General features: G+C 40.6%; 2 protein-coding genes and 1 pseudogene across 2 annotated transcripts in view; 1 reads left to right on the top strand and 2 right to left on the bottom strand.

Moving 5' to 3' along the window:
- Positions 1 to 22,285, bottom strand: part of MCPH1 (microcephalin 1) — a 427,349-nt gene that overhangs the window by 176,947 nt on the left and 228,117 nt on the right. The gene's annotated exons all lie outside the window — the stretch shown is intronic.
- The window catches only part of ANGPT2 (angiopoietin 2), a 64,294-nt gene that overhangs the window by 4,150 nt on the left and 37,859 nt on the right, over positions 1 to 22,285 (top strand). The gene's annotated exons all lie outside the window — the stretch shown is intronic.
- On the bottom strand, positions 19,708 to 19,816 carry LOC120938669 (annotated as a pseudogene).

The following is a 22,285-nucleotide window of genomic DNA, read 5'->3' as shown; positions in this document are numbered from 1 at the left end:
TTTTAGCCCTTCTAGAATGCTTCATTTATTCATCCTAGTTAACATTAGGGCAAAGGTTTATTTTGATAAACCAATGAAATTATATGGAATAAAATGATATTGGTATTGTATTTATAATGAAATAAATTGGATCATTAAACAGTGGCTTCATTTTTTATTTTTTTTTACAAAAAAGTATATTGGAATAAACCAAAGGCAACACTGGCAGAGTAAGCCCTTAATACAGGACCTTTATTAGAAGCAGACATTTGGAAAGGCAATTGTTCCTAACACATGCATAAAGTAGGTTGTGAGAGTGAAAGTTTGCTTGTTGGCATAACATCTCAAACTTCAATAAATGTCTAGGAGTCATGTACAATAGGGTTACACCTCTGCATACTTAGAGTAAGTTACATGGAACACATTTCAACAGTTAAACGATCCATTCTAATTTAAGCCAAGTAATTGTCCCATCTGTTTCCATTTTGTTGGATCAATTTGCTTTTAGTCTGCATTTTATGTACTCAATTTGTATTGTAACTTATGGCATCTTAGAACCTTCTCAGGTTACAGCTGTAAGCATAGGTCAAGTGGTATTAAGACGAAGGACTAGTTTAGTACCACTAAGAACCATAGCACCGACTTCCAATTTGACCTTAGGCACTGATTACTTTGTCTCCATATGTCACGTACCTAAATTATGCTAAAATGTGTTTAAACAATACCAACAGATGTTGGTAAATGTTTAAGCAGAGCGTTGCTTTTCTTCATTTCCAAGGCAGACTATACATATAAATGGACACCTTCATTAAATTAACTTGAAAGGATGATGAGGTAAAAAAAAAACTTCAATACAAAATAAGGAAACTAGTTACTTTTAAAGGATTTTCAAATAAGTTGGCTGCCCACTGGCAGATTAGAAAGTAAGATTCCTTATCTAAGCACTCATAGTGGGTAGAAGCTCAAACAACAGAAATCCTGTGAAGTGGTAATCGGAGATGAGGCGTCAGAAAAATAAATAAATGTATGGCTTGTATTTAATAAAACTGGAAGACATGGAACCAGAAAAAAGATAACATTCAGGACAGAAATACCTGTCCTGCTTTAAAACCACCAGTAATAGATGAGATTTATTCCTCAATACACCTTATAGACCACAGGGATGCAAAATGCTGCCAATCAGCCTGCATGGGCGATAAGATGCTAATGTCATGGGAGATGACGCCTCCAGTTCACACTCTGCTCCGATATTGTGATGCCACCACTGCAACATTAGGACTGAAATTTAGGTCTTAATATATCAAGAATGCAGGATCCAGAATAATTATTTAAAATTATGATTAGGCGTATAGATATCAAAAAAAGTCTTAAACCCTCTGTAATGTATTACATTACTCATCCTCAATCTCTTATTTAAGATTAGTAGCCACTAAATAAAAATAAGGAATGAGACGCTTCTTTATAGATTTGTTGTTTATCTTAAGATCAAGAACAGAAACCCTTCTGACATTTAATAAATCATAAATGTTACGTCACAAAAGCAAGAAGCCTGAATGGTATGTTTTTAGAAAGTGATAAGAGTATCTTTTTAACACATGTATGAACTTACACATCACAAGAGAAAACAAATCTGTAGTTTAATAGCTTCTGTACCTCAAGCCATATCTCTATAGTCACAATTGGAAACTTGCCAATTATGCATCTACCAGTTTTAGGCTTTCTAAAATGTAGTAATGGTATTTATATAGAGTATAATTAACAGCAAAAATGGGCCAACACGAGCACCCATTTTGGTTTACATCTGTTACTTATATTGTCCAGAACGTAACTTTGAAATGAAGCTGTATAATGAAGTAGTGAGAAATGATTTGCTTCTCACTGAGAAACATACAATTGCATGGCCTGTACTGAGAAAAATATATCTAATACCACTAATAGCTCTTTCTGAAAATGCTAGACATCTGGCAGAAATTGTGATCCAATGGCTTCAGTACTTTGAGTCACTGCCCTAAATTAGGTATGTGGTTCAACAGTTCTACAGCAAGTTGTACTTGCTGTATGTTTGTTCTGGGTCTGTAGCCTAGAAATTACTGAAACCATTCCATGAGGATGACAGCCAGACAACTAGTATTTTCATGGGACATCCTATATGTAACTCTCTTTGTTGGCTTAAAGTGGTTAAAGGAATTGAAAAAAACACCTTGCAGTGTCCGGCCCCACAGCCCCCCATGTTACTTACCTGAGCCACGAATTTCCATGGGCGCGATCCCACATCACTCTCTCCACGGCTTTTCGGCTCTTCACTGGATAGAATAATAGCAGCGCAGCCATTGGTTCCCACTGCTATCAATCAAATCCAATGACAAAGCCACTGGGTGGCGGGACCGAATCATACACTCAGCGTCTATGGACGCCGAGTGTTTGACACAGGAGCGTGCCCCGCAAGGTAACCCCCTCAGGAGAGAGCTTCCCAGAGGGGGTTATCTAATGTGGGGAGGAGCTGCGAGAGCCACCGTGGGACCCCAGAAGAGGACGATCATGGCCACTCTGTGCAAAACGAACTGCACAGTGGAGGCAAATATCTCATGTTTATTTAAAAAAAAAAATTGAACCTTTAATATCACTTTAGGATATTCAAGTCCCTGCAGGTCCCTCTGCAATAACAAGATGCAGCTAAATACCTTTTTTCATATTGCCAATGTGCGGTCACGTGACTGCCCACTGCTCTCCTTCCCTGATTTAAGGACTACAGTGGGAGGGGATGAGATTTCCCTCTGACATTAGCACTGTGGTCACGTGACCACACATCGGCGATGTGAACAGGCACTTAGGTGCTGAATTAAAAAAAAAAAAAAAAAACACCGACTGTGAAGTACATCTCTTTTTGCAGAGGGTCTGGGAGGAATTTAAATCACTGACTTATTACAGAAGAAATAGTGGCAGGAGGGGCGAGAAGGAGACGGCCCACTACACAAACTCCCAAGCTGACAGGGAAAGATGGAGGGGGAGATAGGAGAGCAGCAGATTGATGGAGGCATGTAACCTGACCAAGGTATCATGGATCAGCAGCCATAATTACAGTGGTCAGCACACTAAGGGGGGCACAAAAACAGGTGGGATCAACCAGGTATATTACAACATAGAAAGGCACAAATGATACTGCAGAAGTACTATGCGGTTTAACATGCTTTAAAGGCACAGGATCATCATATTTTTTTGGGTTACAAACACTTTAACATTGGCAGGAAGGTGCAATGTGGTAAAACTGTTGGTTTGTGCTTGCCTCTTTGATAGTGATATTGTAAACTCATGGCTTTATTATACCTGGTGGGTAAAATAACGGTGGAATTTCTTTGGTATAGTACAACTCTATGATTTGTTCAAACATGATGGGAAGGTGATAGTGAATAGTGTCAGAGCTGCGAACATGAAGAATGGGCACCCTATTACATTTCATTAAAGTGTACTGCCTTTGTTAAACTGTATGGAAACCTTGAAAATTAACTTCTCTTCTTGCTTCCTTTTGATCTGTTAAGTATACTATAGAAAGAGTTTTGTTATATTTGTTCAACAAGTGCAAAAATACCCTTTGATCCTTTCAGAAATCTTAAAAGCTGATAACTTCCTGTATTCTTCTGCTTCTGCTGACTTATCAGCTAGTAGCATTTTAAGCTCTATGGCCTCCAAAACACTTTCTCATGTTAGGTGAGGAGAAGAGGAGGTGCTCAGTTCCAAAAACATTTTCTGTTCTAGGGTGACAGCGCAGCTCCTCCATAGATACAATACAGTGACTGAGAGCATTATAATATTAAGAAAGTGTCTTACTGCCAGGATCACCAGGTGAAAATAAAGGAAAACCAGCTTTAAAAAAATAAATAAATGCAGCCAACACGTTTAAAGACCGATTATCTGCATTATGTTGCATTTTTGTTATTGGATTAAGACCCCTTTCACACTGGTGCCGCCCATAGCGTCAGCGCTAAAATAGTGGTAAAACGCAGCTATTTTACTGTCGGATTTGCGGCGCATTTCGGCATTTCGTGCTTTTAACCCCTGCTAGTGGCCAAGGGTTAATGCCACCAACAATGCCCTGCTACAGTGGCGTATTGTCAGTGGTACGGCAGCGCTGCCCTTTGATTTCAATGGACAGGAGCGCATTAGCAGCGGTAAGTTCACTACTGCTAATGCGCTCCAAAGAAGTTGCTGGCAGGACTTTTTCCAACGCCTTGCCAGCGCACCTCTCCAGTGTGAAAGCCCACTGGAGTGTGAGGAGCAGCTGTTTAAGAGCGGACTGCAGGCGCTATTTTTAACGCTATAGCGTCTGCAAAACGCTCTCAGTGTGAAAGGGGTCTTAGATACATTTAATTTCTTAGGACACTGCCATTCACTATACAATTTGTTGAGAAACAGTTGGAGTACTAGTTTGGTGTACTGACAGGAAAGTGTATCATTTTATTGAGCGCCAGAAATGAATAGGCAAAGGCACTAAACAGTTTTTATAGTACGTTTTACAAACTTAATTCAATTTATGTATCGCTTTATATACACAGTGCTTCAAATAATAAAATATAATAAATCTGTCCTATACGAATAAAAATATTACTAGGCAGTTTGTGTGTGGCGGCGTTGGGGAGTAATAGAATGCTGTCAGCAAGCTGTATTGCATGGTAATAGTTTAAAACAAAAGGTAAAAGTTGGGTAAGTAAGAGAGAGAAAAAAAAGTTATGCTGGAATACTATATCAGTGAGCCACATAAATTAGCTTACACTAAAAATATGTGCTTCAAGATACAGAAATATTTCTCATTTGCATTTGGATTTTCAGAGATCAGCCAGTGTTACTGACCTGATGTGTACACACATTCTGGAGACACTGAAAATGGAGATTGAACACACATGTTTACTCTGCATGTTAGAAGAATTGAAGATCCTTACCAACAGTGTTTACAGGAATGTGACAGGGAGAATGAGAGGTCTTGGAAATAATTTGTGGAGCTAGGATATGTCAAGACCAAATAGTTCTGGCAATTTAGTGCACACGCTTTAGTTCCAGGAACAAGCCAGATCTGGGTCACGTGATCCCGACAATTACTAATGTTTCCAGGAGTTATTTCATTTTGCAATTTAAAAAAAATGCTGTTCCTATAATAACTAGATTAATGTTAGCTCAGCACAATGGGGAAATATCTTAAATCTAATTTTTCATGTGAGTTAGAGTAGTGTTGCAATCCTAAACCGAAAAATGTTTAGGTTTAGTGCCTCATAATTGAAGTGTATGTGCTGCTTTAAACACGTATACCACCCGGTGCGCCACCTCAAATATGAGAATAAGGAGACCTCAGCTGCCAACAAATGAATGCACTTTTTCATTGCTATGGCCTGGACAGTGTTTACTGGTAATGATGTAGCATTCCTGGTATCCAGAAAGTAAAAAAAAAAAAAAAAAAAAAGAAGGAGTGCACACACTCAACCTGAGCCATAGACATTATAGGCCATGTTGTTTTTTCTGGCTTGGCTCATTTCACCAAAATGGACATTACTCTATGCGGAGTACAAGCAACATTTTGTAGATGGAATTGTAATAGATGTGCTGGCCTTGGGTATGGTACACAAAATAATGAGGCGGTAGAAAAGGAGACAATGTTTACAATTGCACCTACCCTTTGAATTTCTGACATCAAAGCAGAAAACAAGAGAACATGTCTGATTAGACCTAAATAGGCTTATCCGGAAACTATCCAGAAAGCTGATCAATACCCCAACAAATAAATGAAAAGGCATGCCATGCATTATGGAGTTGTGTTTCCTTCAAGCATGTATTGAACAAAAGAAAAAGATCTTGATTCCCCACCTCAACAAAGTCGGTGTTAATGGGGGGAATCTTTAATGCAGCGCTATTGCGTTCTGCTGGCAGGTAGCATGGAAAGCTTTCCCCACCGGCAGAATATAATCTTCACTCCTGGTGGTTATAGCAGTCGCCAAGTTGGCCACATTTTAGCAGGGCCCTCTAATTCCTACTGTATTAAAGTGTATTTATTTTTCTACCGTCTACCCTCAAGTTGTAAAGCGATGCGTAAACTGTTGGTGCTATATAAATCCTGTATAATAATAATAATTTTGATCCGTCTATGGCCGGCTTGACAAAAGGCAGTCAATGATTATCTCTGGCTTATGGGATCATCATGTGACATCTTATGCTGTATCTAGTATAAAGTAAAAGTTTAAGAACAAAAGTCTAATGCCGCATACACACGATCGGTCAATCCGATGAGAACGGTGTGATGGACCGTTTTCATCAGACCAAACCGATCGTGTGTGGGCCCCATCGGTTATTTATCCATCAGTTAAAAAATGTGAAACTTGTTTTAAAATTAACTGATGGATACCTAACTGATAGGAAAAAAACGATCGTTTGTAGGCACGTCCATCGGTTAAAAATCCACGCATGCTCAGACTAAATTAGGGGACGGGAGAGCTTGTTCTGGTAAAACTAGCGTTCGTTATGGAGATAGCACATTCATCACGCTGTAACAGACAGAAAAGCGCGAATCGTCTTTTACTAACACGAAATCAGCTAAAACAGCCCCAAGGGTGGCGTCATTGGATTTGAACTTCCCCTTTATAGTGCCGTCGTACGTGGTTTACGTGACCGCGTTCTGACACGATCAGTTTTTTAGCCGATGGTGTGTAGGCACGACTGACCATCAGTCAGCTTCATCGGTTAACTGATGGAAAAATCCATCAGACCGTTCTCATCGGATTGACCGATCGTGTGTACATGGCATTATATTTAGATATTTTGATTTTGCTTTTGCTTTATGGATGCATAGCAAAACTACAGATCCACAACTTGACAGATTAAGAGGCTGGGTCGGTCTGATGGACCTGCATGCAGCATGCTTTATTAGACGCACCAAACATTTTTTTTTTTAAATACTTCTCCCTTACAAAAATACAAAAGAAACAAAAGGCATACATTCCTTTGGAAACAATCTTCATATAATCTGCATTGCATTCTTGCACAGCAAGTGTTCACTGACAGGGTCAAAGGGATTTGGTGTTTTGGGATTAGCTGAGGGAAGTGGCAATCAGTGGAAAATACTGGTTGCAGAAAGGTGAGGTCGGGCAATCATTTTACAAATGTCACCCAGAATCTAGATGTTCACATGTCAACACTAAACATGTACTCTGGAGAAAAGGATTAGATTTCTCATGAAACCAGCTTAGTTTGAGAAATATACACAAAACTAATGGAGCTTGTAGCAGGACTTGACAACCAAGCAGATTTTCACTGAACAACTTAATTGTAGCGCATGGCCTTATGTATGACAAGTGTCTGAATGGGGGGGGGGGGAGCAATCTGCAGTAGCCATTCAGCAGGACAAGTTGACTATTATAAACTCAGTGGTTGCTGTAGGCAACAATAACATTTTCCTTTTGAAACAGTGACACATTGAAGTAGTATTTCTGTGCTTTATCCCCTAATGCATATCAGAACTGGGGATGGGGGAGATCTCCGAGTGAAGGTACGAAAGCTGTAAAATATTGCTGGAATAACGGTCAACCTGTGGCCCAAAACTCTTAGCACTTGGTTAAGTTCTGCCTGTATATGGTAGCCACATGGAAACTTTCCAAACCTGCAAATGAATATTAGGGCATTCACATTCCAGGCTAGAATGCAAACTTATGTAGCGCAAAACACATTGAGAAACAATAATCTAGTCAATTAGAACTTTTCCCTAAAATACTGCCTTCTCACCAATAACCCCATATACATTAAATATTCATCTTCATACTGTCATTGCTAGTTTCTAGGCTATCATGGTGATCCAAGCTGCTTTTGAGTTACTGACCTGAAACAAGTATGCAGATCAAGAGTTTTGACTTCACTTTGACTTTCTAATTTACATGCTTGTTCCAAGCTGGTAACTCAAACTAAGACAGAGAAAGTCATGCAACTGGTATTCGCCAAAGGAGGTCAGCAATGGAAGTTACCTTTTTTTTTTTTTTTTTTACAATTGCAGGTACATAATTTTCTCATGTGACCCTATTAAGACCTGATTATTTTTATATGGATCTGTGACCAATTCTGCATACATATATGGCCAGAGCCTATAGCGTATATTATGGGCAGATTGGTTTTCAACACATTCATATGCACTCATTCCACAGTAAAACAGACTGCATGGGATAATCTACTGTATATTCGATTCAAGTGCACCATGTCTTCCTTACAGTTTAATTACTTTGAAATTAAATCCAATAGCAGATAATGTATATTACAAACCTCATCAAATACCACTTGCTACATTTACATTAAAGAGCAAACTGTGAATCATTTTACCAGTTGCAGCAGGGCATATTTAGTCATTATGGCTTTTGCATTGCTTTGATCTGGATGGCAGGGGGCTGATGAAATAAAATGATTCAGCTACAGATGCGGCATACAAAATATGCCTAACAGCAAAAGAAAAACAAGTTGGGAGATTTCCACAGTAACCCATGTGATTCCATTTTCTGTTGCAAAAACAAAGATTAACACATGTCTGTTAGTGGCAAGATACTAAAAGATAGAAAAGTTTCACCTTCCATGCAGTAATAAAGTCAGTAACACAGCAGGATTTGGATGGCCAAGCTTTTATCCTGTAGTTTACAATGACCATACATAGGTCCTAATACTAACAATTCCAGGCCATAGTGATGAAGAGAAGGCACCATAAAGTACATTGCAAGGTTGCAAAGCTAATAAAATAACATAGCTGCTGTAATCCATATATGATATACTACTTTATTTCTGTTCAGACCTCATATCAATCTGAATTGATGATCAGTTTGGGTACTTAACCAGGGATGGTTTACAAACTCTTAACCTCTCATGTGTGCAATGTTTGTTTGTCATAGGTAACAGTACATCGCTAGAAAATAAAATATCACATTAAACATTTGATCTTTGACTCTTCTCCATCCTTCATGACACAGTTTTTGTAAACGGAGGTCAAGCATTTGTTAAGGGCAAACACATCTAACAAGACTGCTTTAGCCCTTACATTCCTTGGTGTATGCAGGTCCATGGAGTGGTGTGGAAACTACAGCCAGCAAGGCCTATTATTCATCACTGTAGACAGAATGCATGACACCAGAAAAAGATCAGATCTCTCAGCAAATTGCAGACCACCAGGAACGTTACAAGATATTGGCCTCACAACAGGAATTAAAAAGAAAAAAACAATATGCTACATTAATATCATGCAATATGTGGCAAAATTTAGATAGCAATAAAAAGTGTACATTTGCTATGTGGATATCATTTTTTATTTTTTTTAACTAGCTTCAGAAATCTACACATAATAGAGTAACCCCATGATTGCTGCCAAACAATTTGTTTCTCAGAAAATAGAATATCTATGCCCCTGAAAACAGAGACACCTATGTAGACTACATAAACTGTAGTGAAAAAGGTACACATCTGCCTTAATGCGTTAGATACTTGCTATAATAAAACCCCTAGACCTGTTGCTCCATTGTACATTCTCTGTTTGAAACATACACTGATCAGTCATTTGCATTGATGAAGATTTTCCCCAAGGTTGATGGAACAGTGTATAAAATTTTATGGGTTGGCTTAAGCAGCTCTGCATGCTTCAGAATCCATGGCGCTGCTTAGGATTAAGCGGTTCCATTGATATCCTTCAATATCATATGATATTGATCTGCTAGGAAGTCTCTTGCTGTTAACACTAGAACTAAAAACCCCGAATTTGCCCTATTGGGGCTTTAGGCTTCTCCCTCTTCAAAACAGGCTATTGTCCCAAAAAAACCCTGGAAGCTACTTTGAGAATAGCTTTTCCTTGCAGCAATGATTTAAGGTAAATCAGGTATTGAGATTTACCACCAAAGGCTCCAAGCAAATTTGAAGTGTAGATTTCCTTAACAAGTTTTTACCTTAACCAGTTCCCGACCGCCTCCTGTAAATATACGTCGGCAGAATGGCACGGCTGGGCAAAATGACGGAGCACGTATGCCCCTGCCGCAATCTTCGTGACCCTGCCCGCGGGACCCGTGGACTCTGTCTGCCGATGTCCCGCGATCGGGTCACAGAGCTGCAGAACGGGGAGAGGCAAGTGTAAACATGCATCTCCCCGTTCTCCCTAGTGACACAGTCACTGATTGCTGGTCCCCATCACAGGGAACAGACAATCAGTGATGTGTCACATGTAGCCACACCCCTCAACAGTAAGAATCACTCCCTAGGGCACACTTAACCCCTTCAGCGCCACCTAGTGGTTAACCCCTTCCCTGCCAGTGTCATTTTCACAGTAATCAGTGCATATTTATAGCACTGATCACTGTAAAAATGACAATGGTCCCATAAAAGTGTCCGATGTGTCTGCCATGATGTTGCAGTCACGATAAAAATCGCTGATCGCCGTCATTACTAGTAAAAAAATGATTAATAAAAATGCCATAAAACTATCCCCTATTTTGTAAATGCTATAACTTTTGCGCAAACCAAACCCTTATTGCGATTTTCTTTACCAAAAATATGTAGAATACGTATCGGCCTAAACTGAGCAAAACAATTGTTTCTTTATATATTTTTGGGGGATATTTATTGTAGCAAAAAATAGTTTTTTTCAAAATTGTTTATAGCGCAAAAAATAAAAGCTGCAGAGGTGATAAAATACCACCAAAATAAAGCTCTATGTGTGGGGAAAAAAGGACGTCAATTTTGTTTGGAAGCCACGTTGCACGACTGCGCAATTGTCAGTTAAAGCGACACAGTGCTGAATCGCAAAAAATGCTCTGGTCTTTGGCCAGCGAAATGGTCCGGGGCTGAAGTGGTTAACAAGTAACAAAATACAATCATATGTGCTGATCGCTTTATTCAGGCCAAAAATGTATTCTTGCTACACTTGTTAAACTTCTTATTCTTCAACAAAAATCTTTATTAAGAAAAAAAAAAAAAATTATATATATATATATATATATATATATATATATATATATATATATATATATTTATACACAGTATTTATAAATGATCTGTTTTACTAGCCCACTGATCTGTATTTTTGTCCTGAGGTTCATGCAAACCTTCCACGCATTACTAGAAAGATGACACTAACTTATTATCCGTTATAGTTACAGATTTTCAGAAAGCAAGAAAATAAAACTACCCTTTGAAAACCTCTACTGAAACCAATGTGAGCAGCACAGTGCATGAACGGCAGTTCTAGACATTTTTTCCTTTAAAAATTTCTTTATATTCATGAATAAATCACCCACAATTATCCAACAAAACTGTGTTGGACCAGAATAAAAAAAAAAAAAAAGTAGAACAATTGAATTTAACCAAGAAAAATTAGGCATGTTTAGCTAAAATATTACAACTATTATATAATGTAGAACAAGTTGTTATTTAACTTCTAAGGCTTCTATTGAAAACTGCTATGACAAGCATAAAATCTAGACAAAATATACATGGAGTTAAAAGGGAGAATTATGCATGCATTATTTACTCTCTGTGGGCTTGGAAAGATTGTACTTTTTTTCTAAATGGCTCAGTATGCATTCTGCATTCTCTGAATATGGTTACACATAGTGCCAATGTCCAGGCCATGTCTGCCACCAGGGGCAAACTGACAACTCATGGGGCCCCCGGGCAATAGAAGATTATGGGGCCCCCGAACTTAGATGGCCACCAAGCCAGGAGGCAGTGCAGAGGTGGGGCAGCTAAAATCTCAGGATTTTCACATCAAAAGCATGTCGATTTTGGACATATCAGGGACAGATGTAAAAAAAACACCGATTTTTACATACTGTCCCTGGTTTTACTGAGCCTGGCAACCCTGATTGGGCCCCCTAGTGGCATGGGGCGATCGGGCAGTGCCCCAATGGTCAGTCCGTTCCTGTCTGCCACTGATGTGGTGCCACACCTCCTGTCTGATGCCTAGACAGAGCAGGAAAGAAATGGTAGTCTGGCTGGAAGGAGGTCCAAGTTACATGAACACTAGATGTTCCTCTGTGTAAAGCTCTCTTGTGTACGTAGCCTTACTGGCCCATCAGTATTTGCATTTACAAAGCTTGTAGGTTTCAGGTGACAAACTGGGAAATATTTAACCTTAAAGAATATTACGCCATCATTGAAAGTATATTTTTTACCAAAAGGGTCGTTTATGCTTGGAATAGACTTCCAGCAGAGGTAGTGAGCCAGTCAACAGTAAGTGAATTCAAACATGCTTGGGACAAAAAAGGTAACCAAACAAAAAAAACACACAAATAAATTAAAGAAGAAAAATGGAGCAGACTCTATGGACCACTCGGTCTTTTTAATGCTGTCACCTATGTTTCTATTTAGATATGTCTAAGGAAATTTATATGCATTTCTGATGACACTTCTTAACATAGCACCTAGGTCACTGTTGCTGATTCATTCCTTCTCCATAAAAGTGTATTATCCATGTCCTTGCAGGTGCTCAAACAAATGTATGCCCAAAATTCCTGTAGGAAGCATGCTATAAGGAAGGTGTTCCAGTTGTATTCACATTTGTCCTGAAAGAACCAGAGCACATCTGTCCACAACCATAGCTACCAAATCTCATTAGTCTGGAACACCACTGAGTGACCACTGGCTCCAGGTCAGTCCATACTATCCACACCTCACACACTTGCCGAGAGGGTGTTTAACCAGCTTGCACAGTAGAGTATAGAAATGCCAGATGACTGCACTCCAACAGATCCACTTTATTGATGTAATAAAATTCCAACAGGTAGAAATCACATATGGTGGGGGAAAAAGAGCAAGATAGACATGTTTTGTGCATTTGTGCTTATTCAAGAGGTTATGAATAAGTGCTAATGTATGAAACATGTCAACCCTGTTCTTGTCCCCCAAATGCGATTCTACCTGTTGGAATTTTATTTCATCAATAAAGTGTATCTGTTGGAGTGTGACTGTCTCTATTGTCTACCAAATCTCATGTATTTTCATAGTGTGAAAGCTTATAGCAATGGGAGAGAATTGATAAAAACACATCAATGCTATACAGTGCAAGCATTATAAAAATAACTTTCCAATATCCATGTATGTGCCTTCTTGCTGCCTTACACAAAATATCTCACAGGCTTGGTTTAAAGTGAGACAAACCGAAAAACAACATTCCTCTGCTTCTTTTCTTTGAATTACTTTTGCTACTGTAGCTTGCCTTCAATTTGGCACCCTAGTTGCCAAAAATAGTTTTCACATCCAATAAACGGCACATAACAGAATTGGCAATTTGCTAAAGACCCCCAAATAATTTATTTTTTTGGAAGCATAGGAACCGTCGAAGTGGTGATAATTTTATATATACCACGCTAGTTGCACAAATGTTTTAGTTTCCTTATTGTGGAATTATAAAGAACAAGCGTCTGAATGTAAATTTGTGTATTTTTATTTAACATAAAGAAATCAATAATATGTAAATCACAAAAATAAGGGGTGTCCATATCTAAGCTCTTAATCGTGCATGTGTGTTTTTTTATTTATTTTTTATTCATAAATTCATTTTGTTCTTTTTTCTACATTTTTCCCCTTGATTTTATAACTGCCACATGGTGATACCAGATTTCTTTATGGGGACATGAGGTGGCTAAATTGACCCATGATGTTTCTGCTGGTGGGGTCTAGGAAGACAGAGGTCCTGATTTCCATTTTATTTTGACTTGCCACTACGCATGAACCCAGAAGTGCTCAAAGCTGAGCACTTTGATTTCATTTACAGTTAAAAGGAAATTAGGGGGGGGGGGGGCATCATTAGTGGGTGATATAAGACATATGCTTTTAATAGCATAGGGCTAATTTTTCAAAATCAAAGTATTTTCCATTGTTAATCATATTTTGTTTCTGATATTTTGTTTCATGTTATCTGTCAAAGTCAGCTAGCCAATGAGGTGAGAGAGGGGCGGGGACAGGGCTCCATGTCTAAATGGACACGGGGAGCTGTGACTCTGCTCAGGTGCCCCATAGCAAGCTACTTGCTGTGGGGGCACTGAACAAGTGGGAGGAGCCAGCTTCCCAAAAGAGGGGCCTAACAGGAGGATCGGGGCTGCTCTGTGCAAATCCACTGCAACAGAGCAGGTAAGTATAACAGGTTTGTTATTTTTATAGGAAAAAAAAACAAGACTTTACAATCACTTTAATACCATTTTACGGACCAAATTCCTAAGCTCTCAACAGGTCTCCAGGTTTTTGGATGAAATTTATTTTAGTTTTTTCAAAGTAGGCGTCATGAGATTTAAATAACATTTGTAAAACCCGACATAAATTTTATGTCCGATGCAGTACAAAATATATCAGTATGTAACTGCCAATGCAAAATGAGAGTAGTGTGACAAAAAATATTATTTGAGTTTTCCACCAGTTATAAATGATCTTCTAGTGTTCCTAGGGTTAGAACCTATGTAATATTGTTCTCAATGAGGATTTTAACTCTTGCTTTCTGTCCCAGGAACATGTGGTTTCACAAGGACTAAAGGAGATTTTCTCTAATGGAAACAGAAAGAGCATCAACAGAACATTTATTTAGTAGAGTGGGATCGTATAACATTTGTCAAGTTTTTATTGAAAAATTAGGAGTAAAGGACACACAAAAATACCCACTACCAATATCAAAATAAATAATTACCAAACTGGGATACCCTGACTTTAAAAATAAGTATAACAGTGGATAAATGAAGACTTATCCATGTCTTAAAAAAAACTAAAAGAAAAGGTTTGGGCTGGAGTTAGGTTTTAACACTGTAAATGTGCATCAGGAAGACATAACAGGGATATACATTTAAAATCACTTATCAGTGCACATTTCTTTGAAGATTAAATCACCCTCAGTGAAAAATGAATGTATTATGCTAAAATAAAATTATCTTTAAAAGTGGTTGTAAACTACAAGTTCAAAGTTAAATCAGTGAGGGCAAACATAAATCTTTAGAATACACAGTAAGTGCCAGATTACAGTAGATTTTACAGTAGACTCCTAAAAGCAACAGCAAAACTCAACACTTAAACTCCCTTTTCTGCATTCCGTGTTTCATGCCTTTATAGTGGACTTTTGTGTGTTGGCAAAACCAAATAAATTGTACAAAGCAGACAAAAAAAAAAAAAAAAAAAAGCCTAGCAACAATGTATAGGGTACACATTTAACAAATGGCTAAAAAGAAGTAAACCCACCATCCCAAATAAAACATGTATCAAAAGCATATGTCTTACCAAAGCAAACATACTAAAAAAACACATATTAGTAACACTAAAAGTAACATTTAGGATAGAGGTTATGTAATTGAATGTGTGATTTGCCCATGATGCACCACAAAGAAATAGATTCTCTTTACCCCCCTTCTCTCCATCCGCACATACTTGCCTTTGAAAGCCCTCTGTAAGCTCTGCGTTACTCCAGGTGGAGCTCACACAAGGCTGCTCAACTCTTTCTGTCCCCACTCGACAGCACTGGACTAATCACAAATGCTGTCGCATGGAATGACTTAAGCTCTACCATACCCAGGTACTTTTCTTTGATTGGTGGCTGAACAGATCAGTGGAGGTGGGAAGGAAAGATGACTAAACTGCTGGGGATGGAAAATATACACACACATTTTCAAACTCAACCTTTTTCTAAAGACCCCAATGAAAAAAAAAAATATGAAGAAATGCACCAAATAATGTCATCACATAAAATACAATGATGCTTGCCAATGGATTAGTTCGTAGACACTACATTTAAACTCATCAAGCTGCGCATGGGTTGAGATACATACACAACTAACCCCAAGAAGATCTTTTCTTCAAAGAACACATGACCAAACTCTATAGCCGGCTTTTAACAGGTTGGATGCCTCTTGTCCCAAATTAACATGCTTGTCATTTCCTTTTCCCCAAGAGCAGCACTAGAACAAGAAATCATGATTCCAGAAATGTTACTGCCAATAAAAACGGACGTTACTTACCGGTAACGGTGTTTCTATGAACCTTCCAGGACGGCACCCGAGAGATGATGGCTCCTCCCCACAGGAAACACAATCACTTAACAATTTAAAAGTCCCCACCCTTCCCCTTGATCCTCAGTATGAATTAGAGTAGTCCTGAACTGGTTCACAAGGGACATTGTTCCGTATAGGTACTTACCACCTAGCGTTTAGCTTATCTTTTCCCTCCACATAGGGCGGGAAGTAGGCCTGCCGTCCTGGAAGGTTCATAGAAACACTGTTACCGGTAAGTAACGTCCGTTTTCTCTCATCACCTTCCAGGACGGCACCCGAGAGGATAGACGAGTAACCAACAGGCCTACTTTAGGGTGGGACCCTTGCCTGCAAGGTCTTTTGCTAGATGTCAGAATCTGATTTTATTTCACCACTTCCACTTCCTAGTGTGTGATGAGGGTATCCTAGCTGGATCATGAAAATGACCTGCAGGTCTGCTCCACCTATGCTCCTGTCTCCTCTTTGGATGCAGAGTCTAGGTGGCACGTGCTCTTAAAGAAAAAAATTCTGAGAGCTTGAGTATTCTTTAGGATAGAAAGGTTGGCTGCGCCAATATTCTAGCCATCGTGGTTGATAGTGTCTGCAAAGCTGCATAAGACCATCCAAAGTTTAGTCAGAGATTTGTTCTGTGAAACAAAGACCTACTTTGATCAACCCAGAAAAAAACATGTGGTTTTAAGCCACTAGTCTGTACAGGAGAATGGTTTAGAAAGAAACAGGGTCTCCCGACGTACAATCCTTGTGGGTCCCCCTTTTTTGTTTGCCATAGTCCTGGTGAAACAAGGAAATAAACCCACTCAAGGATACTAGATTAAGGGAAGTCTATTCCCTTCACTCAAATGACTGGACAGGTATGTGACCAAGCAGGGCGTTTGGTGTGCTCCTGCACTCCCTTCAGTCCACCTGTCCACCTCCATTCATTGGAATGCATGTGACTTTATAGCGAGGACACTTATTGGTCAGTGTCCGGACCACAGGATGCCTTGGCGTGGCTCGTTCGTGCGTCCGCCAATACGCGTGGACAAACTCCTGTCTCCAACGTACACTGCTAGACCGGATAAAACAGCTGCTCTGCAAGCCGGTTGACAAGCAGGTCCCATCCTGGTCATTCCCCATTTCTGGGTTCCTTCCCATCTGAATACCGACATGTCAGATGTGAGATTGTTCTATATACCCTAGGCTCCTTATAACCCTGCGAGTCGATCATTAAACTACGCAGAAAAGAAGCCTGTTACAAAATTGCGAGTAACCACTGCATTCATTGGTATATAACAGAAAAGAACAAAGGTGTCGGGGAAAGAAAACTTTTCACCGCCCCCCGCGTATAATATGCAGATACATTTTACCCTATAATCTCAGGGTAAACCCATGAGTGCCACACGCCAACAGAATACAGTATTCTGTAAAAATCCAGTGTTTGAGGTCATGATCCACTCCACGCACCAAGGAGTGTTAAGTTAAGCAGATCCCTACCACAAGGGACCAATGCCATAGTAGGAGTAAAAGATGAATATTGGTTATTCATATCCAGTTCGTCCGAGGGGGTGACATGAAGGACATACACTGAGCTATAAAGTTTGGATCGGATGAACCAGTCAGAAAAAATCCTGATGCTGAATTTTTTAGGCAAACAGCCCCTAACAGCGTAACCCCTTTCCTACTAAAAAGAACCTACTAGGTGATTTTATGACCTCCTTCCAGTGTCCTATAACCCTACTGGGTTCAGGTCTAGGGAATGTCTCTGGCATGCCTAGAAGTAAAGGCCCGCAATCAGAAATCCTGTTCCTTCCATGTGAATGGAAAATAAGGTCTGAAATAAAGTGACCAAAATGTCCCAGATATACAGGTCCTAGATCTTGTATTTCCGAAGGATAGCAAGCTCAGACTTAATATGGAAAAACAGATAGACACCCCCAGCCTCCACTGCTGTGTTTTCTGATATACAGACACCTGTAGGATAGAGAAGACACAACCAACCTTAGGTGTGTATTTCTCATATGTAGTAAGATACCATATAACCTAAGCCCAGAGAAAGGACAGAAGCTCCAAGTGTGAGCTTCTGATGCTTAATAGGTTTATAGGTCCTACATTCAACAGAGAGGCCACTAGCCAATATGGTGTTTTTTCTGAGTAATAAAGAAAGCAGAGGACACAGACACCTTCTACTGCTGTGTTTTATTTATGTGCAGCGACCCAAGGTAATAGATTCAGGACAGGAGGACAAGAACCACTATAGTGTTGTCTATTCCTGACTGACCGCAGTACGGTCTTCCAATCAACAGAAAATAATACTAGCACCTATAGTATATCTCTGATGATCATAGAAAAAGCAGTCGCATGGCCAGTATGACCAAAAGGACATATGCGGCCTCAACCGTGTATTGCTGGTGTTATACTCCCTGCAGTCATAACTAGCAGAGAGTGGTATTAGCATACTTCAGATAAACAATAGGGTATAGGACAAGGGACCGAAATGTTACAGACAGTAACATTGTGTATTCCAACACCCACAGTCATATACCTGATAGAAACGTCACTAGCAAGAAAACTCAATGCTGTGCGTTTCTGGATAGTAACAGTATACCGTCATGAACCCACAATACCAGTTGTGCATTATTTTGATTAGAAAAAAAAAACTTGGAAAGTTTATATGACCAACAGCATGTTGTCGGCAACCCAATGTGTTACTTAATGCAACGTTGTCGGGTCATCTAATCAACGGAAATGTCACTAGCAAAAAAAGGACCCTTAAAGCAGTGCATATCTGAATTTATAAATATCCTTAACAATAATACAATGCTATGCGTTTCTGATCAGCAAAATTGTATAGTCATATAACCAGCAGAAGTGTCGCTATCAGTAACTCAGCGTCATGCGTTTCTGATAAGTAATAGTGTACCAACATGTAACCTCCAGAAATTTTTACCAACAGTAACTCAGTGTGGTATGTTTCTGAATAACCATAGTGTGCGGTTTATATAATAGAGGTGTCACCGACAAATCAATGTCATGCTTCTCTGATAAGCAATAATATACATGCATGTATCCGACAGAAATTACACCGACAGTAACTCAATGTGGTATATTTCTGAATAACCATAGTGTGCGGTTTATATAATAGAGGTGTCACCGACAAATCAATGCACTCCCTTCAGACCATAGAGGCGTCACCACCATTCAGTGTTATGCGTTTGATAAGGAACAGAGTACCGTTATCTAATCAATTTTAGGCATTTCTGGTGAGTCATAGGATATCCCTTGATCATCAGTCTACATATATACACACAAATATATACACATACACAGAAATGACCCAAGATAAACCCATGTTGTGCATTTCTGATGTGCGGACAGACCAACGCTCTATCCTAGCATAACCTGAGTTTCAGATATTGATCCTTCATCCCAGTGAAGGAACATGGTAGTTCCAAATACTGGAAATCCGAGGTGTGTGCCTATACCACAATAGTGGTAGCTGCTATTCTGCTATTGCAAAGGTCTGAGTAGGTGTAGCTGGTCCACACACAGGTGGGAGCTAGTCCAAGCCTTTAAGGTCTTAACGAGCACTCAGAAATCAATTAGGTCTCTCATGAAGAGGTGACCATAGTCTCAGGCTGGAGGCAATCAGACACCTGTATGGCTGATTTTCATAGCTTTAACACAGGGGTTTGTACCAGAGAAACTCCCAATTAAGGGTTGCAGGCTAGCATTTTTAAGCCTACAGCACCTGGTATTCCCAGGCGGTCTCCCATGCAGGTACTAACCAGGCCCGACACTGCTTAGCCTCCGAGATCGGGCGCTTTCAGGGTGATGTGGCCGTAGGCTTTATGCTTCTCACACCACCTAAATGGTTTGTTGCCTGAGCCACAAGAGGTTTAGATTAACTCTAACACACTGACAGATATACCAGCAGTGTAAGGAGGAAGTGATTGGTTGGAACTTGGGAGATGTTGTAACCAATAAACAACCCCCACAAGGGTAATAAACCCACTAGTATGCCCCCTGTTGGGCCTATCCTAAAAGTTTAGGAGGTCAGTTTTTTTGGCTAAAAAACCTAACTGCACCCTTGTAATCTGCCTGTCAGATTCATGGCAGGCTGGCCCTAACTGGATTGAGCCTTGCTCAGCCCCCTTTTATGAGATTATTCTAGGGATTTTATAATCTCCTCAGAGGCCTGTATTTGCCTGCAGGAGTCCAACCAGACCCTCTAGGGTGAATGGCTCCTGTTTAGCTTGGCTTACCATATCCTCCCTGTCCTCCTTAAGCTTCCTCTACCTGGACTAGAGGGAATGACTGTGAGGGCGGGGGAAGGGCACTAGGTTCCGTTCGGACAAGGCCTTCTTGGGAGGATATGTCTTCTCTAGGGATAAGCTCCTCTATGTCAGACCTTAAGTTACGGACTGCCTGGCGGCTTCATGGAAAGTTTTTCCTTTCTCTGCCAAGTTATGAGGAGCTATGCCCTGTAGCGGTAGGAGACTGTTTATTTGGGGTCTCCTGGGATCCGCTGGGGGATTTTTGCAAGACAAGAGATATACATATATGCATAATATTACTTTGTCCTCCCCCAGGACTGCAGGTTTGTACTGGGGAGGTGAAAGGGTGAGAAGTAAAAACCAGTCCTGTGCTGGCTGGCTGGCCCCAGAGACTCAGACCCTGAAGACCAGGACTCTCACTCCCTTTCCTCCTCCCTTTCCAAGGGGGAATGTACTCACTGCGCCCCGACCTGGATCTGCCTGCAGTCACATTTGCCTTCATCTCCTCCTGTCCATGAGGAGGTTTGGCTGGGTCCCCGGCTGTCGGTACCTCTTGTAAGGGCTATCCGCAAGCCGACCCTTCCACCGCCATGCTTCTCTCCGGCGTCCCTTCCGGGTTGCGCTGTGAGGCAAAAGCCCCACCTTCACTCAGAGAGGCTTGGAGCGCCATGTTTCCAAAAGTAGGAAGCAGTACCCGGGAAGAGAGAGCTCTTCGAATGGCGGCGTTTCTTCTGCACCCTAGCGATGGCATGCCTCCCCGCAGCTCAGAGCGCTGGTGCACGCCTGGGGCGACCTGTGAGTTAGACCCGAAGGCCTACAGGTTAGTTCAGCCCTCCCCGGCCTCCCTAAGACCTGTCTCAACAGGGGTACCTTCGACCCTCCCCGGTCTCTAGGTATTCAAACAAAACAAACGTGACGATGTGTTCGGGAGAAACACAATCAATACTGAGGATCAAGGGGAAGGGTGGGGACTTTTAAATTGTTAAGTGATTGTGTTTCCTGTGGGGAGGAGCCATCATCTCTCGGGTGCCGTCCTGGAAGGTGATGAGAGAAAGTTAAACCAAATAAAACCCTGGTCCTCATGGCTTTACTGCAATATACTAAAGTAAAAAACATATTCTGAAATCTTACCTCCCATACTTATGGAAGCCTACAAAGACCTATTAAAACAGACCACCTTAATATTGAGAGCTTGGCTGCCACAATATGCCTGATCCTTAAACGTAACCTAGATTCCACCCATTGGGGCATTTACAGGCCCATTTCTATACTCATTTAGACATGAAGGCCCGAATTCACATACATCGGCGCATATTTATGCCAGCGTAGCGTATCGAATATACGCTACGCCGACGCAGCCCAGCGAGGCAAGCACCGAATTCACAAAGCACTTGCCAAATCTACGCTGGGTTTCTTAGTCGTAACTCGTCGTAAGTGGAAGTGGGCGTGAGTCATGCAAATGAGGCATGACCCCATGTAAATGATGGATTGAGCGTCATAAAGAAACGAATAACGTACGGCGCATGCGCCGTCCCGTGGACGCATCCCAGTGCGCATGCTCAGAATCACGTCGAAACAACGGCCTATGCCTAGCCATATTCACGAACTACGTAAACGGCGTAAAATACGACGGCTGTGTTCCCTGGTCCATACCTTTGCATTAGTTGCGCCTCCTATATGGGGAATAACTTTACGCCGGACGCAAGTCTTATGCAAACCGCGTATATTATGTGCCGGGCGCAACTACGTTTGTGAATCGCCGTATTTCACTTATTTGCATATTTGAATTGAAAATCAATGGGAGGGCCAGCGTAAAAATATGCGCCCACGATACGCCGGCGTAGGAAAGTTACGTCGGTCGGATGGAGCCTATTTTCAGGCGTATATTGGTTTCTGGTTCGGCGCATAGATACGACGGCGCACATTTGTACTTACGACGGCATATCTCGAGATACGTCGGCGTAAGTGCTTTGTGAATCCGGGCCGAAATGTCTGGCTACAATCCTGGCAGATAATACATTATATACAATACATCAGGTG

Source organism: Rana temporaria, chromosome 4 (assembly GCF_905171775.1).
Source record: "Rana temporaria chromosome 4, aRanTem1.1, whole genome shotgun sequence".
Classification (NCBI taxonomy): Eukaryota; Metazoa; Chordata; class Amphibia; order Anura; family Ranidae; genus Rana; species Rana temporaria.
Note: the sequence above shows the minus strand (reverse complement) of the source record. Positions and strands in the feature narration are given on the sequence as shown.